The sequence below is a fragment of the Oryctolagus cuniculus genome, chromosome 6, assembly GCF_964237555.1.
Source record: "Oryctolagus cuniculus chromosome 6, mOryCun1.1, whole genome shotgun sequence".
NCBI lineage: Eukaryota > Metazoa > Chordata > Mammalia > Lagomorpha > Leporidae > Oryctolagus > Oryctolagus cuniculus.
Window position 1 is genome coordinate 136,594,958 of NC_091437.1, and position 18,487 is coordinate 136,613,444.

An 18,487-nucleotide genomic window follows, 5' to 3' on the forward strand; every position below is an offset into this window, starting at 1 on the left:
GGTAGGTGCCTGTATACATTTGTCTTGAAATTTGTTTTTAATAAATAATCTCTATATCTTAACTTACATTTCTACTTTGTGCATATTTGACTATTTTGAACAATTAAGCACACACACATATAACAAACACAAAGATTCATACATCTTTTCTTTCAGAATACATATCTAAATCTCATTTCCTGACCATATGAATTTAAGTCTCCCTTTTTTTCTCTTGGGGAGATAAATACGGCAGATACTCTTAGTGATTTATTTCTTGTATATATATTTATTTATATGAAGGGAATACATTTCACACTATTCATAGTTGCAGTTTTATGAATGTATTGATACTTCATTCACAACATACCCTCCTCCCTCACTCACTCCCAATATATATCCTTCTTCCTTCCTTATTTTTCTTTTAATTTTTGCAATGACATATTTTGAATTTACTTTATAATCACCAGCTTAATCCTCCACTAAATAAAGAATTCAACCAGTAGTGAAGAGAAAAAACCACTGTCCTTAGTAATATATAGAGGTCTGTAAACAGCAATAAAATCTCAAAATATCAATTTCACACAAATACATTACATTTTTGTACTTTTTTATACAATTTACCACAAATCAGAGAAAACTTTGGTATTTGACTTTTCGGTACTGGTTTATTTCATTAAGCATAATGGTCTCCAATTGCACCCATTTTGTTGCAGAAGACAGAATTTCATTCTTTTTGTTCCTAAATAGTACTCCATCATGTGTATATGCCACAATTTGTTTATGCAGCCAACACTTGATGGCATTTGCGTTGAGTCCATATCATAGCTGTCATGAATTGAGCTTCTATAAACATGGGGATAGGGATAACTCTTTCATATATTGATTTCATTTCCTTTGGGTAAATTCCAGGAGTGGGATGGTTGGGTCATATGGTAGATGTATTGTCAGATTTCTGAGGAATCTCCATACTGTCTTCCAGAGTATTGTACTAGTTTACATTCCCACCAACAGTGTATTAGGGTACCTTTTCCCTCATATTCTTGCCAGCATTTGTCATGTTTCTTTTATGTTTGGATGATAACCCTTCTAAGTGGAGTAATATGAAACCTCATTGTGCTTTTATTTTGCATTTCCCTGATGGCTAATTATCTTGAGCATTTTTTCATGTGCCTATTCATCATTTCTGTTTCATCCTTTGAAAAATTCTTGTTAATAGTGATTTATTTAATATGCAGCCTCCCTTGTTCTTTCTTCCTAATAGAATCCAAAAATCATTTAATTGACTCAAGGTATGTTTATCCTACTTCTACCTACTCCTATTTCCAGTCATAAATTCTTTTGTTTTTAGTTTTTTTATTTCTTAAAATATCTTATTTGTTTATTTGAGAGGTAGAGTTACAGACAGAGAGAGGGAGAGACAAAGAGAGGATTCTTCCATCCCCTGGTTCACTCCCAGATAACCACAACAGCTGGAGCTGAGGAGATCTGAAGCCAGGAGCCAGGAGCTTCCTCAGGTCTCCCATGTGGGTGCAGGGGTCCAAGCACTTGGTTATCTTCTACTGTCTTCCCAGGCCACAGCAGAGAACTGTATAAGAAAGAGGAACAGCTGGGACACGAACTGGCGCCCATATGGGATTCTGGTGTTGCAGGAGGCTTAACCCACCATGCCACAGCACCAGCCCCAAGTCATAAATTCTTATTACTCAAAATGAATTATGATCTTCCTCAGCCTAGTACTTATGACTGACTTAAGAGTATGATTGACACCTATGTGTGCTTATCAGACACAAGACACTATCATCTGAAGGTAATATGAGTAAAATTTCTTTGTTATACTGAATAATTTGAACATTGTTTCATTTCAGCACACTGGATCTGATGTGTAATACATCTACAAACTAGTTGATAACCAACTAATGATAAAGACAACATTGGAATTAACAAAACTATGTCAATCAGAGAGAAAAAGAGGGAACAATAAATAATTATACATAGATCATGCTTTAACCAAGCATGTTTTATGTGAATTTTAAAATGTTTGACTGTTCCAATTACTTTTAGTCAGGATTCTAGGATGCTTGCATTATGACATCACAAGTAACAGTTATAAGTGAACTTATTAAAATACACTGAAAGTAAATAGATTATTTTGTGAGCAAAAAACATTGATCTTGTAATGAGAAAGCCCACCTTTACTAGTGTTGTTAGTCGCTTAAATTCTGCCAAATCTTAAATCTCTCTAAGTTAAAATACAAGAACTCCATTATAGGAGTTTTATAAGCATAATATTTACAATATCTGAGGAAGTAAATATACTATGGTTCCTGGCACATGTTTGAAACAAAATAAATTCCTGTTTTTAGGTGAAAAATGACATTTTATTATAATAAAGAAATGTTCCTAAGTTACATCAATTTTTTTCTTTTAGGAGAAAAATACATTGCATGTTTTAATGTAAGAGATGAAATGCAAGCACTAGTAAGAAAAACTAAAAAAAAGGCTAATGAGTTTGTTATAGTTTTAACTATTCAGCACGTTCTTTACTTATTAGACAATGAGTAAATGAACAAATTCAAGGAATTTCTTAACTTGAATACTAAATAATAAAAATATCTTGATGACTTTGAATTGCAGAAGAAAATATATTATGAATTAATGTATAATACTGAGCTCTTCTTATCTTGCTGGCATTTTCATTCCTTTTGTAAGATATAATTGACTATGTTAAGACTTAACTTGTAAGAGACTTATATTTAAATATAAACTGTCAGATACTCTAAAGTAAGACAGTTACTAAAAGGGATGTTCAATATATTATATACTCTTTTATCCATGAACTTTTAATGAGATTTCCTTGGGGCAAGAGAGACACATACTCTAACTTTGTAAGGAATGCCTGAATATGTGAATATGTACTTTCCATTACTGTGCAAGAGAATAATATTATAACCATTTATATTCCTAAAATTAAAAAAAAATGGAATCCTGAAAGTATTGTAATTCTGACAGAGGAATTATACTCTAGCATAATACCCATGTCTCATTTTATTTCTTTATAAATTAATGATATTTTCTTAGAACTACAAAGACCCTGAACTTTAGTAAGAATTGAGCAGAATTACTGCAGTAATTTATATACTCATTAAATACTTATCTTGCATTTCTTTCTTTTATGTTGTAGTTTGCTTTTGTTTTCTATACCTTCAGTGGCGTGAGGTAGAACGAGCTCCTTTGATTGAAGGTAAGGCTTGATATACCCATTCTGTATCAGAACGTGGCTGGCTTCCTATTTTTTCCTGTTCTTCCTCTGCTGATAAGAGAAACACCTTAAAAAGTCCAGGACAGAGGCTCTCACAATTAGTGTACATAGGAACCACATGACTAATTTGCTCAATACTGAGATACACATGACCTGCCTCTACATACTTTGATTCAATAACTGTGAATATATATTTTATGTATGAAATGCCCTGGTGTAAATTTTATGATTTCCAGAATGTTTTGCATTTTTGTGATTATTGTTGTTTTAATAAAATAATCACAACTTTTTTGAGAACAAAAGTATTTATTCTGACATGTACAATGAACAAACTTTATAAAAATAATTAGAAGCTATTACTAGTATGTAAATTATTTTATTTAATTAATAATTATATCATTCATCATATATTTAAAATCAACAATGTAAAGCTAAGTTACAAATAAAAATGGTAGTGCAAAGTAACAAAAAGTTTGAAATTGTTAGAATTTTTCATTAAACATATACACACTCAGCATGCATGTTTTTATTATTTGGTTATGGGTTTTCAGTTAGAAAGTAGATTTCATAAAATAAATAATTGAGGGGGGCTGGTGCTGTGTCTCAGCAGGTTAACTCCCTGGTATGAAGCGCTGGCATCCCTATAGGTGCTGGTTTGAGATCCAACTGCTGCTCTACTTCTGATCTAGCTCTCTGCTATAGCCTGGAAAAGCAGTAGAAGATGGCCCAATTCCTTAGGCCCCTGCATCCACTTGGGAGACCTGGAAGAAGTTCCTGTCTCCTGACTTTGGATCGGTGCAGCTCCAGCCATTGAGGCCAACTGGGGAGTGAACTATAGGATGGAAGAATTCTCTCTCTCTCTCTCTCTCTTTCTCTCTCTCTCTCTCTCTCTCTCTCTTTCTCTCTCTCTGCTTCTCCTCTTTCTGTGTAACTCTTTCAAATAAATAAATAAATCTAAAAAAAAAAAGGAAGAATTGGTAGTAGGTTAATGGCTGTGCTAATTTTGATTTCTAAACAAATGAATGTCCAGATTGTCTCTACTGTAAACTCGGGCTGTAATTTGAAAGAGTGTTTTCCTCCTTCCTGTACCACTAAGAATCTTCATTCAAAAGGTAATCTATAGGATATTTTTAAAAATATTTATTTTATTTATTTGAAAGACAGAGTTACAGAGAGAGGTAGAGACAGGACAGAGAGAGAGGTCTTCCATCCGCTGGTTCACTCCCCAGATGGCTGCAACGGCCGGAGCTGTGCCAATCCAAAGCCAGGAACTAGGAACCTCTTCCGGTCTCTGACACAGGTGCAGGGGCCCAAGGACTCAGGCCATCCTCCACTGCTCTCCCAGGCCATAGCGGAGAGCTGAATCAGAAGAGGAGCAGCTGGGACTAGAACCGACACCCATACGGGATGCTGGAACTGCAGTCCAGGACTTTGACCCACTGTACCATAGTGCCGGCCCCCATAGGATATTTAAAATACTCTATTCAATAAGGTCTATTTAGATGGGATGTACATCAATGTAGTTCTGATATCCTACAGAGTAAAAATTGTAGATAAATGTAATGAAAGAGATTTTTCATTAACCTCTTATATCGCAAATTTTCTACTGTTGAGTGAGTAGTAGTTAATGTTGCTATGTTAAAGGCAATAAGAAATCTTATAATTTCCTTAACAAATTGGAAAAAGTAATTACATTTGAATGGTAACAAAATTAATATATAGGATGTATTTGTAAAAAATGTATAGTGAACATTTGTATAGTTCAAAACCAAAAAATTACATTGTTTGCAAGTAGCATTTAGTTTAATATGCATAATACAATCATAAAAAGAATTATTCAGTAGTTGGTAGGGCTTAATGTGAACATATTATTTAGTACACATTTTTCAAAGAAACTGAATATTCATAGTGCATAATTGTGTATGCAATCATTCATTAGTGATAATCTCTACATTTTAATTATCTGAAATAATCACAATACAAAGCCCTGCAGATTCAAGGTTTTAGGCTGAATGCAGAAAATAATCATAGGACACCTTGAACACATATTTTGATTCATACAGACATGGGTACTTACGGGAGTGTCAATCAGAAAGTAATTACAATGAAATTCTTTCAAAGATAAACACTTTAAAACCATTGTGGTGGTAAATTTATTCACAAACACTATTTGTTTCTATAACATACGTTACACAAATTTATATTTGTACATGCCACAGATTGCTAGGCAGTGAATTTTTAAAGGCTACTGAACTATTGATTCTTTCTTATTACTAGAGACATCATTTCATGAAGTATCACTCCATACAAAGGCACCAGCCTTCCCCTACAAACTGAAGAGTGACACTTTTTTTTAACAAATAAAGCACAACCAGTTCATAGCGCCACAGTTTAGATGAAAATACTGAATGGCAGTAACAATAAAAGTAGAGTTTTGGCCGGTGCCGCAGCTCACTAGGCTAATCCTCCGCCTGCGGCACCGGCACCCTGGGTTCTAGTTCCAGTTGGGGCGCCAGTTCTGTCCCAGTTGCCCTCTTCCAGTCCAGCTCTCTGTTGTGACCCGGGAGTGCAGTGGAGGATGGCCCAGGTCCTTGGACCCTGCACCCACATGGGAAACCAGGAGGAAGCATGTGGTTCCTGGCTTTGGATAGGTGCAGCACGCGGGCCGCAGTGCACCGGCCATAGCGGCCACTTTGGGGGTGAACCAACAGAAAAAGGCAGAACTTTCTCTCTCTCTCTCACTGTCTAACTCTGCCTGTTAAAATAAATTAAAAAAATAAAAGTAGAGTTTTAGGAACTATTACAGAAGAAACTAAATAGACTAAGAACACAACAGAGGCAAGAAAGGCCTTCACATAAATAAACAACATAGCACGTGCCCTATTATAGACAGGGCATCATCTGCTTATGGCAATAGATATCTAGTTAGAGGTTAACTAACAAAACAGAAAATACAATGGGAGTATGGTGAGGAAAAGGCCATAGGATCCAGAACTCTAGAGAGCTCAAAGTTTTCAAAAACCTTAAGAGGTACATAAAGTTAATTGAAAATATATCTTAGTAAAAAAATAAGAATTGGAATTGGAGAGGGAGGAAGAAGAAGGATGGGAGTACAGGTGGAATGTGTGGGGTAGGTTGAGAAGATTCCTAAATTTGTATATATGAAATGCATGAAGTTCACATACCTTAAATAAAAGATTTCTAGGCAAAAGAAAATTTAAAAAAAAATACAATTAAAAAAATAAAAAGATTGCACTATGTCTTGCCATTCTCTCCTAGCCTGTAGAGTTTCTGATGAGAAGCCAGCTGTGAGTCTAATTGGAGATCCTCTCAAAGTAAACTGGAATTTCTCTTGTGCACATTTTAGATTTTTTCTTTATGTTTTACTCTAGAAAGTTTAAGTGCACTGTGTAATAGTGAAGATGTTTTCTGGTAATGTCTATTAGGAGTTCTATGTTCTTCCTGTACTTAGATGTCCCTTTTTTACTCCAAATTCGGGAATTTTTTTGTAATTATTTCACTAAATAGGCCTTCTAATCCATTCTGTCTTTCTACACCTTTAGGAGCTCAACATTCTTATGTTGGGTTGTTTAACAGTATCCCATAAATATCCAACACTGTTTTTAATTTTTCTGAGTCATTATTCTTATTTTTAGTCTGACTATAAAATTTCCAGAGGTTTGTCTTCTAACTCAGATATTCTTTCTTCTGCCTCACTGAGTCTGTATTAAAGTTTTGCACTTTTTTTTATTTGTTGTATTGAATTCTTCATTTCTAATATTTCATTTTGACTTCTCTTAAAATCTCAATTTCCTGGGAAAAGTGTTCACTCTTGTCATGTATGGATTTCTTTAACTTGTGGATTTACTTCTGATTGCTTCTGAGTAATCCTAGGATTAATCTTCTGAAATCCCCAATCTGGCATTTCATCAATATCTTCATCTTCACATTCTAGTATTGAAGTGTGTTCCTTTGGGGGTGTAATGTTGTCTTCATTATTCTTATTTCTTGAGTTTCTGCGTTTTATTTTTAGGCATTTATGAAGATACCTGGTTTTTTGTCCTCTATGGATTTATCTTTGGATTTTGTCTTTTTGGCTTAGTGGACTGTCTGCTCTTTTAGTGAATACCCATAGGTATATGCTGGGTGTTGCACTGTTCAGTGCTTTGGCGGGGTGAGGGGAGGTGTTCCAGAGTGACACCCAAGTTGGGCATGGTAGATCTTTTTCTTTTTCTTTTTTTTTTTTTAATCAGAGGGGAGGGCTTCATCAGCTTCATCATCACCTCCTCTTTTCCAACGTGATTATTGCCCTGTGCTAGCCCCAGTGGGTACAATATTCACCCTTGCTGCCACAAGAACCACACAAAGTATCTATGCAATCCTCAGCATGAGCATGGATCCCACTTCAATGACCCAACTCAGGCAATCAGGGAGCCCTGAGTGTGTAGAGTTGCTCACAGTGACTGCCTAGCGATCGCACCACACCCTGCACCCTTTCATGCAGCCACAGTGCTTCTACTGTATTATCACACAAGGTTCCCACTGTCACCAGGCACCAAGGATCCACTCCACCCTGCCAGTCTGTCCAATCCCAGAGTCAGCTGCCATTGGGTTCTCCACCTAGGCAGTTGTAGCACTAAGGCCTCTGATATGTTGGGAGGCTGGGCACTATATGTGTGCTCAGCCCTCCCAGCCAGATTCAGGAGTCTGCTCTTGGCTGGTTGCTGTGGGGGGGGGACACAAGCTGGCACAGCTATTATGTATGTCCAAAATGGTAACTGCTGCCTCTCAGCCAGTTGTAGGATACTATTGTTGGAGGAACAGGGAGAGGGAAATGTGACCCTTTTTTTTTTCTCTTCATTGGCAGGTACCCCGTCCCCTCCAGGGTTCTGGACCAGACTCACACCAGGCTCTCCCTGCAGCTATGTGGCTTGAATTCTGCAGTCTGCTCTCTCCTCACTCTCCATAGCTGGTGTCTGGGCATTCAGCTTCTAGGGTCTTGTGTTGCATCCATGGGCATGCAATGTGTCCACACCTTCCACAGAGAGCCACAACATTCCTCTTCCTTCCATGGAGTTTCCACTTCAATTTTCTCCCTAATTGCTCCCTGAGATTGCACTCTCTCCACTTGTTTTACCTATATTCCCCTTGCTTAGAGCAGTAAGTTCCCTCTCTATTCTGCCATCTTGCAATCTCCACCAAAATGTTGTCTTTAAAAGCATTTACTGTGCATTAATGACATTGTTTTATATGCCATAATATTCGGACAGACTGGGAATTAGTAAAGGAATTAAATGAATCACAAATATTGTTGAGTCAAACTCAGCACCAAAACCATGTCAAAAGAACACTGTGTGAAAGTTGTAGAATAATTATTATTATGTATGCTGTTTTAAGTTCAATAAATTTCTGTTGGAAAATAGAATGGATATAGCATGCATTATCATTTGCTATCTAGTCACATTATTTAGGAAAATTTTTTATAAATATTTAAAAACAAGAATAATGGACCCTAATATTTCTTCACTCTATTGTTACAATCACATGCTTTCTTATGAGTATAAATCAGGGGCTGGTGTCATGGCACACCAGGTTGAAGCACCACTTGTGACACCTGCATCCCACAGTGTAGTTCTGATTCAAGTCCTTGGTACTCAGCTTCAGATCCAGCTTCCTGCTAATGTGCCAGGGAAGGCAATGTAAAATGACCCACATACTTGGGACCCTGCCACCCATGTGGGAGACCCAGTCAGTATTCCTGGTTTCTGACCTTGGTTTGATCTGGACCTGGCTATTGCTGTCATATGTAAAGTTAATCAATGTATGGAAGATATCTCTCTATTTTTAATTTTTTTTTTTGACAAGCAGAGTGGACAGTGAAAGAGACCGAGAGAAAGGTCTTCCTTTTCCCTTGGTTCACCCCCCAGTGGCTGCTGCAGCCAGCACACTGCAGCAGGCACACCACGCTGATCTGAAGCCAGGAGCCAGGTACTTCTCCTGGTCTTCCATGTGGGTGCAGGGTCCAAGCACTTGGGCCATCATTCACTGCACTCCTGGGACACAGCAGAGAGCTGGACTGGAAGAGGGACAACTGGGACAGAATCCGGCACCTCGACTGGGATTAGAATCCGGTGTGCTGGCACTGCAGGTGGAGGATCAGCCTAGTGAGCCATGGTGGCAGCCAATCTCTCTCTCTTTAAAACATTTTAAAGCAGTATAAATCAAATGTTTGAATTTCCCTTCCTGATCACATAAACAAGACTAGGGTCTGCTAATATTAACTGATAGAATAAAAAAGGGAGAGAATGATCCCACAGGGGAATCAGGATACACAGCAGACTCATAGAATCGCAGATGTTCTAAACAGCACTCTGGCCTCAGAATCAGCCCTTAAGACATTCGCATCTGGCTGAAGAGCCCATGAGAGTATTTTAGGCATGGAAAGCCAAGACACTCTGACACTCTGGCAAAAAAAAAAAAAAAATACTAAATGAAAGATCTCTGTGAGTGAGATCTCAGTAGAAAGAACAGGCCATCAAAGAACGAAGTACCTTTCTCTGAAGGGAGGAGTGAACCTCCGTTTTGACTAACAGCCTTTGTATACACAGGCAATGCCATGGCTGAGAAAGAACTTCTCAGATCAATCCCATTCACAATAGCTACAAAAACAATCAAATACCTTGGAATAAACTGAACCAAGGACGTTCAAGATCTCTACGATGAAAATTACAAAACCTTAAAGGAGGAAATAGAAGAGGATACCAAGAAATGGAAAAATCTTCCATGCTCATGGATTGGAAGAATCAATATCATCAAAATGTCCATTCTCCCAAAAGCAATTTATAGATTCAATGCAATACCAATCAAGATACCGAAGACCTTCTTCTCAGATCTGGAAAAAATGATGCTGAAATTTATATGGAGGCACAAGAGACCTCGAATAGCTAAAGCAATCTTGTACAACAAAAACAAAGCCGGAGGCATCACAATACCAGATTTCAGGACATGCTACAGGGCAGTTGTAATCAAAACAGCATGGTACTGGTACAGAAACAGATGGATAGACCAATGGAACAGAATAGAAACACCAGGAATCAATTCAAACATCTACAGCCAACTCATATTTGATCAAGGATCCAAAACCAATTCCTGGATTAAGGACAGTCTATTCAATAAATGGTGCTGGGAAAATTGGATTTCCACGTGCAGAATCATGAAGCAAGACCCCTACCTTTCACCTTACACAAAAATCCACTCAACATGGATTAAAGTCTTAAATCTACGACCTGACACCATCAAATTATTAGAGAGCATTGGAAAAACCCTGCAAGATATAGGTACCGGCAATGACTTCTTGGAAAACACCCCAGAAGCACAGGCAGTCAAAGTCAAAATTAACATTTGGGATTGCATCAAATTGAGAAGTTTCTGTACTGCAAAAGAAACAGTCAGGAAAGTGAAGAGACAACTGACAAAATGGGAAAATATATTTGCAAACTATGCAACTGATAAAGGGTTGATCACCAGAATCTACAAAGAGATCAAGAAACTCCACAACATCAAAACAAACAACCCACTTAAGAGATGGGCCAAGGACCTCAATAGACATTTTTCAAAAGAGGAAATCAAAATGGCCAACAGACACATGAAAAAATGTTCAAGGTCATTAGTAATCAGGGAAATGCAAATCAAAACCACAATGAGGTTTCACCTCACGCCAGTTAGAATGGCACACATTCAGAAATCTACCAACAATAGATGCTGGAGAGGATGTGGGGGAAAAGGGACACTAACCCACTGTTGGTGGGAATGCAAATTGGTTAAGCCTCTACGGAAGTCAGTTTGGAGATTCCTCAGAAACCTGAGTATAACCCTACCATTCAACCCAGCCATCCCACTCCTTGGAATTTACCCAAAGGAAACGAAATTGGCAAACAAACAAGCTGTCTGCACATTAATGTTTATTGCAGCTCAATTCACAATAGCTAAGACCTGGAACCACCCAAATGCCTATCAACAGTAGACTGGATAAAGAAATTATGGGACATGTGCTCTATAGAATAATATACAGCAGTCAAAAACAACGAAACCCGGTCATTTGAAACAAGATGGAAAAATTTGGAACACATCATGCTGAGTGAATTAAGCCAGTCCCAAAGGGACAAATATCATATGTTCTCCCTGATCGATGACAACTGACTGAACACCAAAGGGGGAACTTGTTGAAATGAAATGGACACTATGAGAAACAGTCACTTGATCAGCTCCTGTCCTGACGGTTGATGTACAATGTAATACTTTATCCATTTTACTATTTTTTTTGTTCTAGTACCGTTGGTTGAACTCTGTAATTAACACACAATTATTCTTAGGTGTTTAAATTTTAAGTGAAAAGTGATCCCTATTAGGAATTTGGAAAACATTATGCTGAGTGTAATAAGCCAATCCCAAAGGTACAAATACCACTTGTTCTCCTTGATAGGTGACAACTAACTGAGCACCAAAAAGGAAACCTGTTAAAGTGAAATGAACACTAGGAGAAAAGCTGACTTGATCAGCCCTCACCCTGACTGTTCATGAGCAACTTGATATGTTATCCCTCTTAGTATTTTTTGTTTGTTCTACTTAATACTTTTGGTTGAATACTGTAATGAATACACAATTATTCTTAAGTGCTGAAACTTAACTGAAAAGTGATTGCTGTTAAATACAACAGTGGGAATAAGAGAGGGAAGAGATGTGCAATTCAGGACATGCTCAAGCTTACTTACCTCAAATGGTAGAGTTAGAAACATACCAGGGGATTCCAATTCAATCCCATCAAGGTGGCATGTACCAATGCCAGCTCACTAGTCCCAGTGAACAATTTCTGTTCACAATTGATCATAATGATAGGACTAAGAACCAAAGGGATCACATAAACAAGAATAGTGTCTGCAAATACTAGCTGATAGAATCAAAAAGGGAGAGAACGATCCAACATGGGAAGTGAGATACACAGCCGAATCATAGAATGGCAGATGTCCTAAACAGCACTGTGGCCTCAGAATCAGCCCTTAAGGCATGCGGATCTGGCTGAAAAGGCCATGAGAGTATTTCAGGCATGGAAAGCCAAGACACTCTGGGAAAAAAAAAAAAAAAAAAAAAAAAAAAAAAAAAAAAAAACAAAACCCTAAATGAAAGATCTCCACGAGTGAGATCCCAGTGAAAGAACGGGTCATCAAAAATGAGGTACCTTTCTCTGAAGAGAGGAAAGAACTTCCACTTTGACCATGGCCTTGTCTAAAAATAATCAGAATCAGTGAACTCAGGGGGCTTCCATAGTCTTGGCAGCTCATGACAAGAGCCTAGGATGATTACTGATGCCATAAACAAGAGTGTCAATTTTGTTAAGTCAACCACAGGATTCATTGTCACTACTTACTCCTCATGTAGGATCTTTGTTCTTACTGTGCTTTACATTGAGATTTAATGCTATAACTAGTACTCAAACAGTATTTTTCACTTTATGTTTCTGTGTGGGAGCAAACTGTTGAAATCCTTACTTAATGTATGCTAAACTGATCTTCTGTATATAAAGAGAATTGAAAATGAATCCTCATGTGAATGGAAGGGGAGAGGGAGTAGGAAAGGAAAGGGTTGCGGGTGGGAGGTTCGTTATGGGGGGGAATCCGTTGTAATCCATATTCTGTACTTTGGAATTTTATATTCATTAAATAAAAGTTTTTTTTTAAAAAAAAAAAAAGTCGGCAAACTCAAAAGGCTTCCATAGCCTTGGCAACTCATGACAAGAGCCTAGGAAGATTATTGACGCCATAAACAAGAGTGTCAATTTGTTAAGTCAACAACAGGAGTCACTGTGCACTTACTCCTCATGTAGGATCTCTGTCCTTAATGTGTTGTTCAATGTGAATTCATGCTATAACTACTACTCAAACGGTATTTTACCCTTATGATCTGTGTGGGTCCAAACTGTTGAAATCTTTACTTAATATATACTAAATCAATCTACTGTATATAAAGATAATTGAAAATGAATCGATTTGAAAGGAATGGGAGAGGGAGAGGGAGTTGGGAGAATTGTTGGTGGGAAGTTATGCAGGGAAAAATGCCATTGTAATCTATAAGATGTACTTTTGAAATTTATATTTGTTAAATAAATGTTTAAAAAAAGAATTCCCCTTCCTGCTTCAAACAGGTTGTATACATCATATAATGTAAAAAATTAGTATATGTTTTAAATTTATGATCGAAAGGGATATGTCTGGGGCATCGCTGTGGCATAGTGGGAAAATCTGTCACCTGCAGTGCTGACATCACATATGGGCACTGGTTGGAGTCCCAGTTGTTCCACTTCCAATCCAACTCTGTTCTATGGTCTGGGAAAGTGGTAGAGAATGGTCCAACTCCTTGTGCGTCTGCACCTTTGTGGGAGACCCAGAAGAAGCTTTTGGCTTTGGATAAGCCCAGCTTCAGCTATTGCAGCCATTTTGGGAATGAAGCAGATGGAAGACTCTCTCTCTCTCTCTCTCTGCCTCTGCCTCTCTGTAACTCTGCCTTTCAAATAAATAAATAAATAAATCTTTTTTAAAAAAGAGGGATATGTCTTCTCTTAAGTATCATGAATAAACAGAAAAGCCAAGTGTAAACAGAAGTGTTCCAAAATCCTATCTTAAAAAAATAATTCTTATAAACCACGTGATAGATAAAATATTTTAATCATTTTCTCTGTGCTCTATACATTTCAAGCTACTACTTTTTCTCCTCTTTTCTCATAACAAATTTGAATTCATACTGCATGCATTCTTATTTGCTATTTTATGTAGCAAAATATTTCCAAAATCTGTTTGTAACATGTTTTGATAGAAGTTTGTAAAGAATACTAATTTTGCATAATTGGTTCAATCTGTTTCCTAATACTTATTATTTATATTTTTTCTTTTATGAACCAGTAGATATAGCACTGCAACAGAAATGTTTTATATATTTAAAGATTTATTTACTATTTTTGATAGTTAACGTTACAGAGAGAGAGGGAGAGACAGAAACAGAGAGAGCTTCCATCTGCTGGTTCACTCTCCAGATGGCCTCAATGAGCAGCTTTGGGCCAGACTAAAACCAGGAGCCAGGGGCTTCATCTGGGTCTCCCAGTGGGTAGCAATGGCCCAAACACTGGGCCATCTTCTCCTGCTTATCTCAGGTCATCAGAAGGGAGCCAGATTGGAAGTGGAGCAGCTGGATGAACTGTTGCCCACAGGAGACTTCACCTGCCACACCACAAAGCTGGAATCCAGCAATCTTTAAAATGTAACTGACTTGCTAACATTTATTCCCAGAGATTGTGTTACTTTGTTAACACATAGAATTGCAATGATTTTGATGCTTGCTACAAAACATCATTTTAATTTCCAAATGACTTCAGTTAAAATTCTAAAATTAAAAATAAAAGAAAAATGTGTTTCCATTTCTATAAAAGTGTGGGTAATTTGCATTTAAGTGACCTTATCTGGCCAGAATAAGACACTTATTTGTTAAATTTTACTTTAAAAAGCCACATCAAACATCTTCTAGTAACACTGCAACTCTTTAATGAAAGTGAACTAGAGTGAATTGGAAAGACTTGGATGGAACCTATTTCTGCATAACTATCGTCCAATAGCAATTACCTGAGCAATTCATGCAGATAGAGTGCTTTTATTTACATCACTAATAAAGGGAATTTCATGTGTTATATTAAAATTATATCATAGTAAGTATAATAACTTTATACATTTCTGAGTGCATAAAAGTTAAATATATATATATGACTTCCAAAATGCTTGCTCTCACATAGAATAACTTGATAATATATTTACAACACCTTTGACTTATTAAAATATGTGGGTACAGTATGGTGGAATTTCTAATTATTTTATTGTCTGAAATTTGTAATCTTTAATATGTGCTTTATACTCTTCATAAAAGTATTTATAATAAAAAAGTGTGATCAGATGTAATCTTATTAAAAAAAAAAGGCTATTGTAACAGCCAAAGCAATAGGTTAAATGCTTATATTGATTTTATTTTCAATAATTTTGGAAAAGTCACTAAAATTATTGTACCAGGGACCAGCACTGTGTCATGGAGAGTAAAGCTGCCACCCGAAGTGCAGGCATCCCATATGGGCACCATTTCGAATCTTGGCTGCTCCACTTCTGATCCAGCTCTCTGCTATGGCCTGGAAAAGCAGTAGAAGATGGCCCACGACCTTGGTCCCCTGCATGGTATGAAGACCAGGAAGAAGCTCCTGGCTCCTGGCTTCAGATTGGTGCAGCTCACGTCATCGCAGCCATTTGAGGAGTGAATCAGTGGATGGAAGACCTCTCTCTCTCTGCCTCTCTGTAACTTTGCCTTTCAAATAAATAAATAATCTTTAAAAATTATTATATCAGTAGCTATTATATATTTACATTAGTTCTTAGTTGTACAGTTATTGAAGCATCACGATGAATTCAATAGAAAGTGCTCCTCATAGATTTCCCCTATTTCTTCCTTACTCATGCATTCATTTCTACGATAGAGCTCAATTACAAGATGAAGAAACTTTAAGGACAAGTCCCAAGTATCCATATTTTTATTTTCCAGAAACAAACACATTTTGAGTAAATAAAAAGGACAATTAAGAGCATTTTAATGAGTTAATGAGTATTTGGAATCAATATTTTTAAAAAAAATTTCAAAATTTATTTAAAAGGAAAAGAACAAGAGAAAGAGCTCTCATTCAGTGATTCACTGCTGGGGGCAGATGGGACAGTGCCAGGAGTTGGGATCTTAATCCAGATTTCCTACTTGGGGAACAAGAATCCAACTAATTGTTATAACACAGCTGCCTCCCAGCATCCATATTAGCAAGAAACCAGAGTAAGGAACCAAAAGCAGAAGTAAAATCCACACGTGGAGTTCCTAACTAGTATCTTGACCACAGCCAAACACCCGCCCCTTCAAAAAAATTTTATGCTATTTTTCAATTCTTATGAAAAAGACTGTATTGGGGTTTTCACACCAATTATATTGAAGCTACAAACTACATCTAGAAAAATTAACGGCTTTCATTAAACTTTTTATCAGTTCATGAATGAGTCGTCATTGAATTTTTCTTAGCAATGCACTATAATTTTCAAATGTCTTGGATGTCTTCCATCAAACTTTATCCTACATGTACTTGATTATTGATTGTATTGTAAACTGAATATTTTAATTTTAATTTTATGTTTTTCCCCCTCTGGCAGGAAGAAATAAAGTAAATATTAGTTACTGAATTTTTTCTTGAAAACTTGGACAGTTCACCAAATACATTGACAGATTTTCATAAACATTCTTGAAAGTTTCTTTGCAAACTATGTTGCTATTAGTAAACATAGTGTTGTTTCTGTCTTTTCAATTTTTTGGTGATGGTTTTTTTCTTTATTTCTGTGGCCAGGCTTTCCTGGGGTAACATTAAAAAAAAAGTGCTGCAATCCTGCATTTAAAAATTGCAAATACTTTCCATTAAATATGGTGTAGGTTATAGGTCTCTAGACATTTGATAAAGGACTGTTACTCCAAACACATAAAAATTAAAATTCAATTATGAGAAAATGAATAGTGTGACCTAAAATGTGCAAATAACCTGAACAATCACTTTTGTAATTAACATTACATAAATGACAAATAGATACAATATGTGCTCTCAGGAAAATGGAAAATAAAATATAAGATGCGATTACATGGCAGTTAGAATAACTAGAATCCACAACACTAGCATCAGTGTCATTGGTATTGGGAACTCTCATTGATTGGTATTGAAAATGCAGAATGCTAAATATATTGTGGAAGACAATAAGGCAGTTTCTTAGAAACTGAACACACTCTTACTGTATACTATAGTCATTGTGCTCCTTGAGATTCAGACAAATGAATATCTGCATGATATGAATGTTCACATAAAAAACCATATACAGCTGTCTACTGCAGTTTTATTCAATGTTAACAAAACAAAAATGTCTTTCATCAGGTGAATGGATACATAAACTGGATATATCCCTATAATGTAATTTTACTCAGCATTAAAAAGAAATGAGGTTTGGGCATTCTGGCATCAGAGAATATACTGCCACTTTAGACTCTTGCATTCTTGTTGGGAGTGCTTGTTTGAGACATAGCTATACTGTGCTTCAAATCCAGCTTCCTACTAATGCACATCATTGGAGGCAGAAGATGATGGTTCAAGTGTTCGGGACCCCACCAGCTACCCAGAAGCAGAGTTAGACAGTGAGAGAGAGAGAGAGAGAGAGAGAGAGAGAGAAAGGTCTTCCTTTTCCGTTGGTTCACCCCCCGAAGTGGCCACTACGGCCGGCACGCTGTGGCTGGCGCTGTGCTGATCTGAAGCCAGGAGCCAGGTGCTTCCTCCTGGTCTCCCATGCCGGTGCATGGCCCAGAAACTTGGGCCATCCTCTTCTTCACTCCCGGGCCACAGCAGAGAGATGGACTGGAAGAGGAGCAACCAGGACAGAACAGGCACCCTAACTGGGACTAGAACCCTGGGGTGCCAGCGCTGCAGGTGGAGGATTAGCCTAGTGAGCTGAGGCGCTGTCCACTATGACTCCTTTCTGAGTCCTGGCTATTACAGATATTTGCAGAGGGAATCAGCAGATCAAAGCGCCCCCGCCCCCCCCACACACATAAATAAGTAGACATTTAAAAAAAAAAAAAAGAAATGAGCTATCAACCATGAAAAGACATAGAAAAAACAGCAGATATGACCACATAAAATAAACCTATCTGAACAATGCTTTGTGTATTATGTGACTTTAATTTTATGGCATTCTGAAAAGGTAAAACTATTGATACATTAAAATTAAGAAAATTAGATCTTCCCAGAGATTAAAGGATGGGAGTCATAGAAGTAGAGAACAAAAGATTTTTAGGGCAGTGAAACTACTCTGTATGATTCTGTAATTTATTTATCCAAACTCAAAATATAAAACACCAAGAGTGAATGCAAATGGAAACCATGGACTTCGGGTGATAATGATGTAGTAATGTGCATTCATTGATTATAACTAATGAATCACTGTAGTGGAGGATATAAAAAAATAGGTGAGTCAGCAAGTCTTGCAGGACAAGAGTTACAAGAGCACTCTTAATTTTTCACTTAATTTCGCTGTAAAGTAAATTTGCCTTAAAAATCAAAGTCATGCTTTTTACAAATCCATCTAATTTTAACTT

The 18,487-nt window shown here is 37.0% G+C and overlaps 1 long non-coding RNA gene across 2 annotated transcripts in view; it reads left to right on the forward strand.

Annotated features, from left to right (window-relative positions):
* Nucleotides 1-18,487, forward strand: part of LOC103348115 (uncharacterized) — a 116,411-nt gene that overhangs the window by 26,354 nt on the left and 71,570 nt on the right. For both annotated transcript variants that reach the window (XR_011389506.1, XR_011389507.1), the window contains exon 2: nt 3,164-3,223. This is a non-coding gene — a long non-coding RNA (uncharacterized lncRNA). The remainder of the gene's footprint in view (nt 1-3,163; nt 3,224-18,487) is intronic.